Genomic DNA, 13,543 nt, shown 5'->3' on the forward strand with positions numbered 1-13,543 from the left:
GGGTAAAGCTGACCTTAACTCGAAAGTTTTTGAACTGATTTACCCAGACTGTTATAGGGGGGACGTACAGTTGCTTGTGCCCTTACAACTCCACTGCAACTAGTTAATTGTCTGTCAAATCTGCAACGTATTGCCAGAGGGGCAAGAAGCAATACCAGACAAAATCTGGTGAATAGAACTTGTGGCCAGTTTCCTGTCATTTACACTGGAGTACCATTTACACTGGAGTAACATTTACACTGCAGCACCATAACGTCACCCATCTGGTGTCACGAAGCTTGACTTTTTTTCTTAACGTTTACCTAAAGAAGTAAAACACAGGATTTGTAGATGCAGTAATTAGGACTTACGTGTAACACATTTTGTAGTACCGACTACAGACTTTTTAACACACTGGGTGGCTTGTGCCAAATCAAGACAGCAACTATTGCTGCATGAACCGCTGGCACGTCATACAAAAACAAAAATGGATTTCACTGCTATTTAATATTTATATCAGCGACATACCATCTGCTGTATGTAAAAAAAAAAAAAAATAAAATAAAATAAAAAAAAGAAAGAAAGAAAGAAAAATGCTGATACGCAGACGATTCAGCCATCACAACTCAAACTTGAAGAAGGAAAGAGGAAAGCCAATTTTAACTGAAGACATGGATACAGCACATAAACATTAGAAAACGGAAACTACTCCCTAACCGCTCCAAAACAGAGGTATGTGCGTTTCACGTGAAGGACCGTCTAGCAGCTGAAGAACTAGACATCACATTTGGTGGGAAGAGCGTACGATATAAGGTCCCTCCTAAATACTTCCGTGTTGTGCTAGATTGATGGTTAACGTAAATGGAACGTCTTGAACATGCAAGCCAAAAAATAAAATTTAGAAACAACTGCGTTAGGAATTTCGCTGTGACAACTTTGGGGTTGGGTCCAAGCAAAACCCTTTGCGCCGGCCGGTGTGGCCGAGCGGTTCTAGGCGCTTCAGTCTGGAACCGCGCGACCGCTACGGTCGCAGGTTCGAATCCTGCCTCGGGCATGGATGTGTGCGATGTCCTTAGCTTAGTTAGGTTTAAGTAGTTCTAAGTTCTACAGGACTGATGACCTCAGAAGTTACGTCCCATAGTGCTCAGAGCCATTTGAACCAAAACTCTTTGCACAATAGAGACTGCTGTGATCTATTCGACTGCGGTGGCTCCATTGAGGTGAAACAAATGCATGTTAAAGACTGTATGAGCAGTTCAATGAAACAATGATAGTAATAACCGTTATTTTAGAATATACACAGACGCCATGGTTATCAGTGCTCAGCAACGCTGCACCACCTGAGCTAAAATAAGAACAGGTAACCTCGCGAGACTGGAAAAAACTCCATGACTCTAACTGACAGAAAACTTTCTCATCTAGATGAGGGAAAACGATTTATCGTATCGTAAGAACTTCCGGGATTCAATCTTCGTAGGATCGGATAGTGCTGATAAGGCTGAACCGCGTAAGAACAGACCAAGCAAGGTGCTACTCCATGAAGCACAGGTGGAGTATATCAATTTCTACTGCGTGTAGCTGTGGGAAAACTGAGCAAACTACAGACCACAAAGTGGAAAACTGTCTAGCGAGGAAGTACCAAGGACTTATGAGAGATCATAGAAGCAATCGATCCTATTATCACCTGGTTGGCGGCACTGAACTTCGGAATATAATAAAAAACTGCATAACTTTCAGCAACATATTTTACATTTTTACCATCTTTTAACTGTATATTTTCAAATTCTGTGTTCTGATGTGTGTTGTCATATGATAGATAAATAAATATAAATAAATGAGTGACTAAAATAACGGACTATCCTAAATTCTTTGTAATTGTGTTTTAGAGAAGAAAATTGTGAGAATTTGGAATGATAAACTGAATGAATATAAGGCCATGGGACCCGTGCGAAACTTTCGCATTTTTGTTGTTTTAAACGTTGACAACATATGGAATAAGTGTAGTTGATGGAATAATGTTTGCCGGCCGGTGTGGCCGTTCGGTTCTAAGCGCTTCAGTTTGGAACCGCGTGACGGCTACGGTCGCAGGTTCGAATCCTGCCTCGGGCATGGATGTGTGTGATGTCCTTAGGTTAGTTAGGATTAAGTAGTTCTAAGTTCTAGGGGACTGATGACCTCAGAAGTCAAGTCCCATAGTGCTCAGAGCCATTTGAACCATTTTTGAATAATGTTTAGCTGCGCGAATGAAGAGAAAACATTTTTTAAAATGGCCCGAACGACGTAAAATAATAATGATGGATTTACGATACGTCCCTGCATATACATTTCCAGGCACGTAACTTTGAACAAAACTGAATTACACTAAGCACATAAGGCCGTAAGAGCAATGGGTAAATCACAACTCAGCGCGACAGTGACAAATACGATTGTTGTTTTGGAAGGTGCATTCGTTGAAAAAAATCAACTTGTACGACGGGCAGAGATAATGGTCTACTGCAGTAGTTACGGTTATTGTCTATGACAATTATCTACAAATTATCCATTTAATAAGCACTTAAAAATAAAATGGTATTTGGTATAAGATAATATGAAATGGTAGTCTCTTATTCGTGATTAATAAGTTACGTTCGTAAAATACAGGTTTGAAGCTGAGCATCCATGATGTACTTTTGCCTATGACAGTTAAAAGTCTATTTTATATTAAAAATTTCCCCAAACAGTAAGTTTAGCGCAAAATCTGTATACAATGACAGAAGCCGATTAAAAAACGTTTATAACGATACCTCATTCATCCCCGTACGACTAGTAAGTGTTGAGAAAACGAGATGTTAACGTGAGAAATGTATACGATTTCACCAATAAGTGTGGAAAGAGAATGCAAAAATATTGGAATATACTGTCTCGTATTTGCAGATGATTGAAATGGCTCTGAGCGCTATGGGACTTAACATCTGAGGTCATCAGCCCCTAGAACTTAGAACTACTTAAACCTAACTAACCTAAGGACATCACACGCATCCATGCCCGAGGCAAAATTCGAACCTGCGATCGTAGCAGTCGCGCGGTTCCGGACTGCAGCGCCTGGCCACCGAGGTCGGCACTTTACTATACTACTTGAATACGTAACAGCTGCTGTGACACAAATGTGTCTTTTAGAAGGTATAGCCAGCAGGACTGGCTTAAGAATTTCTGCAGAAAAAAAAAAAAATTTTCAACTAACAGTAAATGTGCCGAAATTTCGGAAGACAGATATTGGCCGAATGGAGTAGATAAAAACATTTAAATTCTCGGGGAAGTAATAGAAGAAAATAGTTTGGAAATAGCGGCTATAGAAGAGAGAACGCATAAAATGGGAAGGGCATATGATATAATTAAAGACTTTCAGAATGAAAATTGCCTGTCAAAAAATGCAAAAGTGAGACATTCCACTACATGAGGGTAGTCAGAATATCTATAAGCAAGCGAATGTCTAGCATGAAACTAGAATTTACATAAATTAGAAATACTAGAATGGGGAATCATTAGGAACGTAGCTAATACACCCACCAGAAACTGTAGAAGGTTGGAAATCACGAAGTAACGATGAAACTTATCGAAACGTAGAAAACATGTCAGAACTGATGAAAAAGGAAGGCTGGTATTTTTTGGACATTTATACCTAATGCAAGAGAGTAGACTGGCCAAACAGAACTTCAAATATTTGTAGGATGAAAAGTCAACGACAGACGTTTCCACGATGTACGAAAGGATTTAGAAAAAAGTTGTAAAAGCTGAAGAAACAAGCGACAGAGAAGTGTTTAGGGAAAAATTATTGAATTTGCAAGGATTCGAAGATGGGAGAGTGAAGAGGTCACAAGAGTGGAAGAAGAAACATAGTGAACAGATGAATGAGTACTCGAAGAAAGGAAAAGAACGATGAATAAGGAATTGAAATTGGCATCTGGTGCTTAGTTGGTCGAACCGAAAGGAAAATAAATAAATAAATAAATAAACTGCCTCAATGTCAATGAGACCACCTAGGGCGTATAGATAGGGAGGTTAGGTACGATTTGGCACCCAGCAAGATCCAGTGAAGAGTCCGATGGTGGCGCAAGCACGGAAGCAGTGAAGATGCTTCCGGCTGCTGAGGGCATCGATCGGTACACTGAGGCGGTCGTTGTCGACGACCACTGCGGGACGGGACGCGCAAGAAGCGGCGGCGGGCGGAGTTCTTGCGGCAGTACCGGCAGCTGCTTGAATCTCGACGCCCACGGCGCTGCTCGCCGGCCAGGAAAAAACTTAATACAATGGCGGCCGCCATTACCGGCGGGACAAATGAGCGCCTGGGACAATTGCAGCGGCCGCCTGCCTCCCAGCAGAGGCCCCCTAATTGAATGGCCCGCGTCAACAGTGGGCTCGTTCGCGCCCAGCCGCGCCGCCGCCGCCGCCGCCGCTGCCTCTGGCAACGCCCACGCGCCTCTGCGCCCGCCCACAACACGGCGCGCAGTTTTCGAAACAGTGCGAGTGGCGCCCCGCACGTGATCTTCACACCGCACACACCCATTGTAAGGTCTGAGTAAATATGTCTGGCAGTACTGCTTGAAAAGCCTAGGATTTCACTTCTGCTCTGTGTGAACTAATGCCCACATGAAACCTCCCTGATTTCCAAATGCAATTAAAAAACTGTGAGACATATTTCTGGTTTGCAACCTAATATAGAGCAACAAATTTTGCCAGGATTTTTTTCTAAACGATTCCTTTTCTTTCGTTTCAGGTGCTGAATAATTACCAGAAATGACTACACCCAACAGAGAGTCCAATACGTGGTACGGTGTGCGGAATCAAAACCACCCGTTGCCGTCTGAAGAAATTTCAAACGTGAATTTCAAGGGGAACCACCAAGAGGTTAATACGATTGAGGCTTGGTATAGCAAGTTCCTAGCCACTGGGAGTGCAAACAGTCGATTAAGTTCCAGCAGAAGATGCAATCTGATGAAATGGCAGAGAAACTTTGCTAAGAGGCCCATCAAAGCCAATTCGCCGAGCATCACGAGAGCTAAACTCTTAACTCCCTCACTCACCGGTTCACAGGGTGCTGCATAAACGATTTACGAAGTTCAAATTGTGCAAACACTGAAGCGAAACTGTCGCAGGTTCGAATCCTGCCTCGAGCATGGATGTGTGTGATGTCCTTAGGTTAGTTAGGTTTAAGTAGTTCTAAGTTCTAGGGGACTGATGACCTCAGATGTTAAGTCCCATAGTGCTCAGAGCCATTTGAACCATTTGAACTGAAGCGAAACGATTTGCAGCTTCGCCACGAATTTGCTATTGAGATGTTGGACCGAATCGGTTGAAGTTCCAACTGTCTTCCCAAATGAAGCAACTTTCCGTACATTGCTAAGGTTATTTGGCTCAACATTCGTATATGCGAACGGAAAACTCTCACAGTTGTCGGAAAAAAAAATGCTCACGGCGGAGGTTCGAGTCCTCCCTCGGGCATGGGTGTGTGTGTTTGTCCATAGGATGAATTAGGTTAAGTAGTGTGTAAGCTTAGGGACTGATGACTTTAGCAGTTAAGTCTCATAAGATTTCACACAAAAAAAAATGTTCAAATGTGTGTGAATTCCTAAGGGACCAAACTGCTTACGGTCCGTAGACTTACACACTACTTAAACTAACTCACGCTAAGAACAACACACACACATCCATGCCCGAGGGAGGACTCGAACCTCCGGCGGAACTGGCCGCGCAATTAGTCACATAGTTGTCTGGAAGATGTTACAGACATCGAAAAGGTGAATGTGTGGCGTAGGCTAAAGAAAGAAACCACAATTGTACCAATTTTATTCTTCGAGCAAACAGTAACGTAAACATTTATGTGAAAACGCCTCGCCTCAGCAATTTGCGAGTCCTCAGCTTGTTCCGCTTCAACCAGACGTTATCTTCCAGGTGTGGAGTTCATATGTTCGTGACTTCCTGCACTGATCATTTCCACTGTGATGGATATGGCCTCATGAACCAACCAAGCAGGCACTGCGACCTCCACACATAATCCCTCTGCATTTCCTCTTGCGGATTATGCTAAAGCCAGTGGTTACGCGTCGCCTCTACGTTGCCTGGGCGATCTCCACAGATGAATTATGGGTACAGTTGCTTCTATCACCCCATACATGTTTGTGCGCATATAGGTTGAAATCGTCCGCACATTTTGCTGGTTATGAAAAGAGCCATGTCACATTCCTCTTCAAACTTCGTCAGAGCTCGACGTTTCCATTCTTCTGCTGGGATCTTCTTCAGAACTGCACTTGTGTCCCTAGATGAGTGAATCCTGTCGGATGACAGTCTCGCCCTCACAAAAATCAATTTTTCCGCGCCGCCGTTCAGGGTCATCAGTGGAAACCTGAAGAAGATCCCAGCAGAAGGATGCAAACGTCGAGCACTGAGGAAGTTTGAAGAGGGATATGACGCGGCTTAACGGCTATGAACATTTTACCGTCAATGGCTTATACTAAAATATTTGGTACAGAAATCGGACCCATCATTTAAAGAAAATTCTTTATGTACTCCACTGTTTTTTTTTCCAGATAAAATTATGATAGGTCCACAACTGGTAACGTTTCATGAAATAAATCTTCCATAACTATAGTTCATTTATTTATTTATGTATTACGTTGTAACTGGCATCGAAGCTAAAGCTCCGTTATCGAAGACCTCTTTACAACTTTGAAGGCTATATGACGATTACGGTGATGATGATGAGCGTTTGATTCCGTATTTCTAGGTTTCCAGAAGGCTTCTGACACTGTACCTCATAAGCAGCTTGTAATCAACTAGCGTACTCACGGAATATTGTCTGAGTTATGAGACTGGATTCGTGATTCCCTGTTAGAGAGGTCACAGTTCGTAGTGACTGACGGAAAGTCATCGAGTAAAGCAGAAATGATTTCTGGCATTCACCAGTAGTGTTATAGGCCCTCTGTTGTTCCTTACCTATCTGAACGATTTAAGAGATAAACTGAGCAGCTGTCTTCGGTTGTTTGCAGATGAAGGTGTCGTTCATCGTCTAGTAAAGTCATTAGAAAATCAAAACCAACTGCAAAACGATTTAGATAAGATAACTATATGGTGCGAAAACTGCCAACAGATCCTAAGTAATGTAACGTGTGAGATCATTCACATGAGTGCTGAAAAAGGAATCCGCTAAGCTTCGGTTACACGATAAATCAGTCAAATTTAAAGATCTAAATTCAACCAGATATATAGGTATTACAATTACGAACAACTTACATTGGGAAGAACACAAATAAAATGTTGTGGGGAAGGCAAACCGAAGACTGCGTTTTACTTGAGGAACACTTACAAGATGCAACAAATCTACTGGAGATACAGTCTACATTACGCTTGTCCGTCCTGTTTTGGAGTATCGCTGCGCGGTGTGGGATCCTCAACAGATATCATTAACGGAGTACATCGAGAAAGTTCAAAGAAGGGCAACTTGTTTTGTATTATCGAGAAATAAGGAAGAGAGTGTCACTAACATGATACAGCATTTGAGGTGGACACCTTTAAAACAAAGGCGCCTCTTGCTGAGGTGGGATCTTCTCACGAAATTTCAAAAGCAATTCTCTCCTCCGAAAGCGAAAATATTTTGTTGACGTCGACCTACAGAGGGCGAAACGATCATCACAATAAAATAAGGGAGTCAGAGTTTGTATTGTGTATTGGCAAGAGAGCCAACCCACTATGAGAGAAAGCCGAAAGGCACGCGTTTTAGCTCACGCAGGCTGGCGTGAGGTATGGAACAGGACAAGGAAGTTAGACTTTAGCAAAAAAGGACGTAGCTGTTGGAATACTTAACTTTAATCCGTAAATGGTGAACATCGCTCTTGACGGTACATGTTTTACAGCGTCAATAGTAACTGATAATGGCGCTTTGCTAGGTCGTAGCAAATGACGTAGCTGAAGGCTATGCTAACTATCGTCTCGGCAAATGAGAGCGTAATTTATCAGTGAACCATCGCTAGCAAAGTCGGCTGTACAACTGGGGCGAGTGCTAGGAAGTCTCTCTAGACCTGCCGTGTGGCGGCGATTTCCGACGATTTTCTGGTTGAAGGCATATGCAACACTTATCGGTGAACGTGATGCCAATCCTGAGCGGTCCATTCGGCATTTTGTTGGGCCCATCTGTACTGCGCTACATGGTGTCGTGGTTGCAAAGATGGACCTCGCCATGGACGTCGGGAGTGAAGTTGCGCCTCATGGAGCCTATTGCGCACAGTTTGAGTCGTAACATGACGTCCTGTGGCTGCACGAAAAGCATTATTCAACATGGTGGCATTGCTGTCAGGGTTCCTCCGAACCATAATCCGTACGTAGCGGTCATCCACTGCAGTAGCATCCCTTGGGCGGCCTGAGCGAGGTATGTCATTGACAGTTCCTGTCTCTCTGTATCTCTTCCATGTCCGAATAACATTGCTTTGGTTCACTCCGAGACGCCTGGACAGTTCCCTTGTTGAGAACCCTTCCTGGCACTAAGTAACAATGCGGACGCGATCGAACGGTGGTATTGACCGTCTAAGAATGGTTGCACTACAGACAACACGAGCCGTGTACCTCCTGCCTGATGGAATGACTGGAAATGATCGGCTGTCGGACTCCCTCCGTCTAATATGCGCTGCTCATGCATTGTTGTTTACATCTTTGGGCGGGTTTAGCGATATCTCTGAACAGGTTCAAATGGTTCAAATGGCTCTGAGCACTATGCGACTTAACTTCTGAGGTCATCAGTCGCCTAGAACTTAGAACTAATTAAACCTAACTAACCTAAGGACATCACACACATCCATGCCCGAGGCAGGATTCGAACCTGCGACCGCAGCAGTCACGCGGTTCCAGACTAACCGCACGGCCACACCGGCCGGCTCTCTGAACAGGCAAAGGTACTATGTCTGTGATACAATATCTGCAGTCAACGTCTATCTTCAGGATACAAAACTTTTTTTGGTGTGTGTATAAAGGTTGAGGCGGGTATCGTGAACAAACAAAATATCTTAGAGTGGCAATTTCTGAATGATGTTGATGGTGTGTTTACTCTTTACTAGCAATTAAATAGTAGTGGTTTAGAAAGTTACTTGGACGTCTAATAATAGTGCAGTATTTAATAGAGTTGCATGTATTTGATTAAGCGTTCACTCACTTCACGAAATCGGGATTATGGAAGTTTGAGTTTGATTCAGTAGGCACGAATGTAAACAGATGAGCTGACAAACATGATAGACAAGTGACCAATAGTAGATGAACTGACCAATAGCACTGATAAGTGACGGTTAGGTAGGAAGAGTGGCTTGTTGTTTCTGTTGGAAATGATCGAGTCATTTCGAAAAAATTAATATTAGTTGGTCCGGCTACTAACTGCTAATTTTTGTTGCGGAGTCTACGTCAAACTGTAGATTCTTGTAATTGCCTTGGTGTCAGTTCAAAGATGATTGAAGACAGGGTCTTAATACATCGACCAGTACCACAACTAGTAGAGAACTATGGTGCAAAAATAGACCTTCGGGTTGAAGTCAGCTTTTGTTGGTTGTGGTGATGTCTGTTTCAGACGTCTGAATATTGTAAAATGTATACGAAATCCGACATCCTGGCAACTGTTCTCCGTTTACCACTTATGCTTCATACTCGTAGACAATTGAGCTCACCTTTGAAGCAGTTCCTGTAGTCTTTCAGAGTCCATAATATGACGTCTCGCTTCCTTTAGCAAAGCGAAAGGGAACTTTAAACATTCCTACAGAGGAATATTCAATTAAACTGATAACTAATACAATCACAAAAATACAGAGCTAAGCACCCGAATGTATTGACATGGCCAGGTTGTAACAGTGACTTTATGCGGAAAGCTTCTCAGTTCTGTCCAGTAATGGGCCTCCGTTATAAAGATCACCTAAAATGTGATGCATGTATTGAATAACTATAGTGCAAAATTCGTTTGCATTCAGACAGCTTTACCGTGCAGTGTAGCTGTCCGGTCAGAGGCATAATCGAATCTATGCTTTTGTCGTGTACAATGGTGTAACCACGCACATACTCACTGGACATGACTCGCATCCCTACATTGCCAGGGAACACTGGACGAATACGTCACAGCGACGGCGCTGTATAACAGCACAGACCTTATCGTCTCACGCCATCAGAATGGCGACGACACCAGTGTGGGAGAAATGGAAAGATGGGAGGTATTTGTCTGTCACTTTTCATGAATGCCACGAAAACGTCTGCCTTTGAATGGAAAGTCCTACGTCTCCGTAACAGTATTTCTTCGGAAAGGGGGAAGGATTGTTCTCGACATGATGATAATTCGATATTATTCTACGACACAGGGTGTTTCAGGAGGAATATTAAATTATTTAGGAGGAGCATAGACTAATTCGAATAAAATGTTCAATAACGTATCGAATTTCTATTGATGATACAGAAACAAATATCAGAATGTCACCTAAGAAACATTCAGAGAAAATATTAGCTAAAGAAAGCTGATTAAGTTGAAAGTCCTTCTTCTTCTTCCTGCCCTTTTCTCGTTTTCTCTACAGGGTAGGCATTGTCATGAAATAATTGTTACGAAAAAACCTTCGATAAGTTGTGCTGTTTCCGAGTTAATTAGTAGTAAAGTTAGCCAATCAGGCCGCTGTGCACATAAATTCAGGCGGTCTGCCATTGAGAATGTCGCTAGACGTGTTCTTCGTTTGGTTTCCTAAAACTGAATGGGAGAGCGAAACAAAAATTGTACATGGTACGATACCTAGTATCTAACCAAAGACAGAGCAGTCTTGTGCGCTATCATCTACCCTTTGAGAACAACTGACACTAACTGTACTGGCTGGACGCTTGTACTGGCGCGCGCAACGTCCTGATCGGCTAACTACAACGCCAGGTAACTCGGAAACGTCCCAACATATCGATTTTTTTTCTTAACAATTATTTCTCAGCACAACCTATCCTGCATCACCCTTACAAGCTTCTCAGACTGTTTCTAACCGCCCTGTATGGATTCCGGCAATATTAATGACCGGATACCCTTCCCGAAGCCACACTCCCTCCCCCCCTCCCCGTCCCACCTCCCTCCCTCCCTGCGTGACCAGATCTATGTACCTCACTGTCTGCGTCTAGATTAAATATCATGTTCAAGTGTGAAGAGTTTTATTAACGTTTGCGCAGCGTGTATCTGAGACGGGGCATGGGTACCAGCCAGTATTTACCTAACTGGACGTGGAAAACCACCTAAATATCACAACCAGTTGATCAGCTTACCAGTACCCGCCGTTAACACTCAAGGCGAATTCCACCCAGGGCAGGCTCGCTTCTCCGAATTCCAGAAGCGGTGCGTTGATGGACTCGGTTATCCGAGGGGGTTGATAAAGTTCTTGGTTTTCATAAATTCCACCCCCGACTTCAATGTACTTTCGAATTCTCTTCAGAACACCATAAGTAGCTCTTCTTGGATCATCTTGGCGTTCTTTTATGAAGGCAGCACTGTTCATAATCCGAACGATCAATTTGCCTCTTTACTTTTTCTCTGTAGATTTCGCCTTTCAACCACGCTCATAGCCAAAAATCTAAAGTGCTAAGGCCCAGACATCTTGGTGACCAAGAAACGTCATCATTTCTACCGGTTCATTTGGTGTAGCTGATGTGTCACCTGACGACTTGTATGTGTAAGGATCCCGTCATGCTTGAAGAATATACTCGTCTTTGCAGCCGTTAAGGACCTATACCAGTACTGCTGGAAGCTAGTTTCGAAGAAAGGTACATAACGGAGGACGACGTATGGTTGAGACACGAGCCTCAGTGCGCATTACAGTTGCAGACAATCAACCTGAGTCTGGAGAAAGCGAGCAGGTTGTTGCTCATAAAGCTGTTTTATCAAAACAACAGCAGTAGTGTTCCTGCTCTGCGCGAGTATCAATGCATTCAAGGAATATGGAGAAGTTCTCTTTCCGAGCCAGGGTTGAAGAACATGATTCGGAAGTTGGGATTAACTGGCGATTTGGGAACTGCTCCTGGGACAGAACGACAGCCAACTGCACCAAAAACTGTTGAAGAAATAAGAATTGTATCAATAATTCCGTAGAAACACTGGAACACGTGAGGCAATACTGACTTTACGACTTATCTTAGAAGAAAGATTAAGGAAAGGCAAACCTACGTTTCCAGCATTTGTAGACTTAGAGAAAGCTTTTGACAATGTTGACTGGAATACTCTCTTTCAAATTCTAAAGGTGGCAGGGGTAAAATACAGGGAGCGAAAGGCTATTTACAATCTGTACAGAAACCAGATGGCAGTTATAAGAGTCGAGGGACATGAAAGGGAAGCAGTGGTTGGGAAGGGAGTAAGACAGGGTTGTAGCCTCTCTCCGATGTTGTTCAATCTGTATATTGAGCAAGCAGTAAAGGAAACAAAAGAAAAATTCGGAGTAGGTATTAATATTCATGGAGAAGAAATAAAAACTTTGAGGTTCGCCGATGACATTGTAATTTTGTCAGGGACAGCAAAGGACTTGGAAGAGCAGTTGAATGGAATGGACAGTGTCTTGAAAGGAGGATATAAGATGAACATCAACAAAAGCAAAACAAGGATAATGGAATGTAGTCTAATTAAGTCGGGTGATGCTGAGGGAATTAGATTAGGAAATGAGACACTTAAAGTAGTAAAGGAGTTTTGCTATTTGGGGAGCAAAATAACTGATGATGGTCGAAGTAGAGAGGATATAAAATGTAGACTGGCAATGGCAAGGAAAGCTTTTCTGAAGAAGAGAAATCTGTTAACATCGAGTATAGATTTAAGTGTCAGGAAGTCATTTCTGAAAGTATTTGTATGGAGTGTAGCCATGTATGGAAGTGAAACATGGAGGATAAATAGTTTGGACAAGAAGAGAATAGAAGCTTTCGAAATGTGGTGCTACAGAAGAATGCTGAAGATTAGATGGGTAGATCACATAACTAATGAGGAAGTATTGAATAGAATATGGGAGAAGAGGAGTTTGTGGCACAACTTGACAAGAAGAAGGGATCGGTTGGTAGGACATGTTCTGAGGCATCAAGTGGTCACCAATTTAGTATTGGAGGGCAGCGTGGAGGGTAAAAATCGTAGAGGGAGACCAAGAGATGAATACACTAAGCAGATTCAGAAGGATGTAGGTTGCAGTAGGTACTGGGAGATGAAAAACCTTGCACAGGATAGAGTAGCATGGAGAGCTGCATCAAACCAGTCTCAGGACTGAAGACCACAACAAAAACAACATTAATACCTTCAGCTACTGACGGGCGTTGATGTATATAAACGGGGACAGGTGAAAATGTGTGCCGCGACCGGGGGTCGAACCAGGGATCTCCTGCTTACGTGGCAGACGCTCTATCTATCTGAGCCACCGAGGACACAGAGGATAGCGCGACTGCAGGGACTATCTCGCGCACGCTTCCCGTGAGACCCACATTCTCACCTTGCATGTCCACACACTACATTCGTAGTGTCCCACCCCAACACACCCGTTACTCGTGCAAGACATTCTTACCAAGTCCCGTAAGAGTTCGG

Source organism: Schistocerca serialis, chromosome 4 (assembly GCF_023864345.2).
Source record: "Schistocerca serialis cubense isolate TAMUIC-IGC-003099 chromosome 4, iqSchSeri2.2, whole genome shotgun sequence".
NCBI classification, from domain to species: Eukaryota; Metazoa; Arthropoda; class Insecta; order Orthoptera; family Acrididae; genus Schistocerca; species Schistocerca serialis.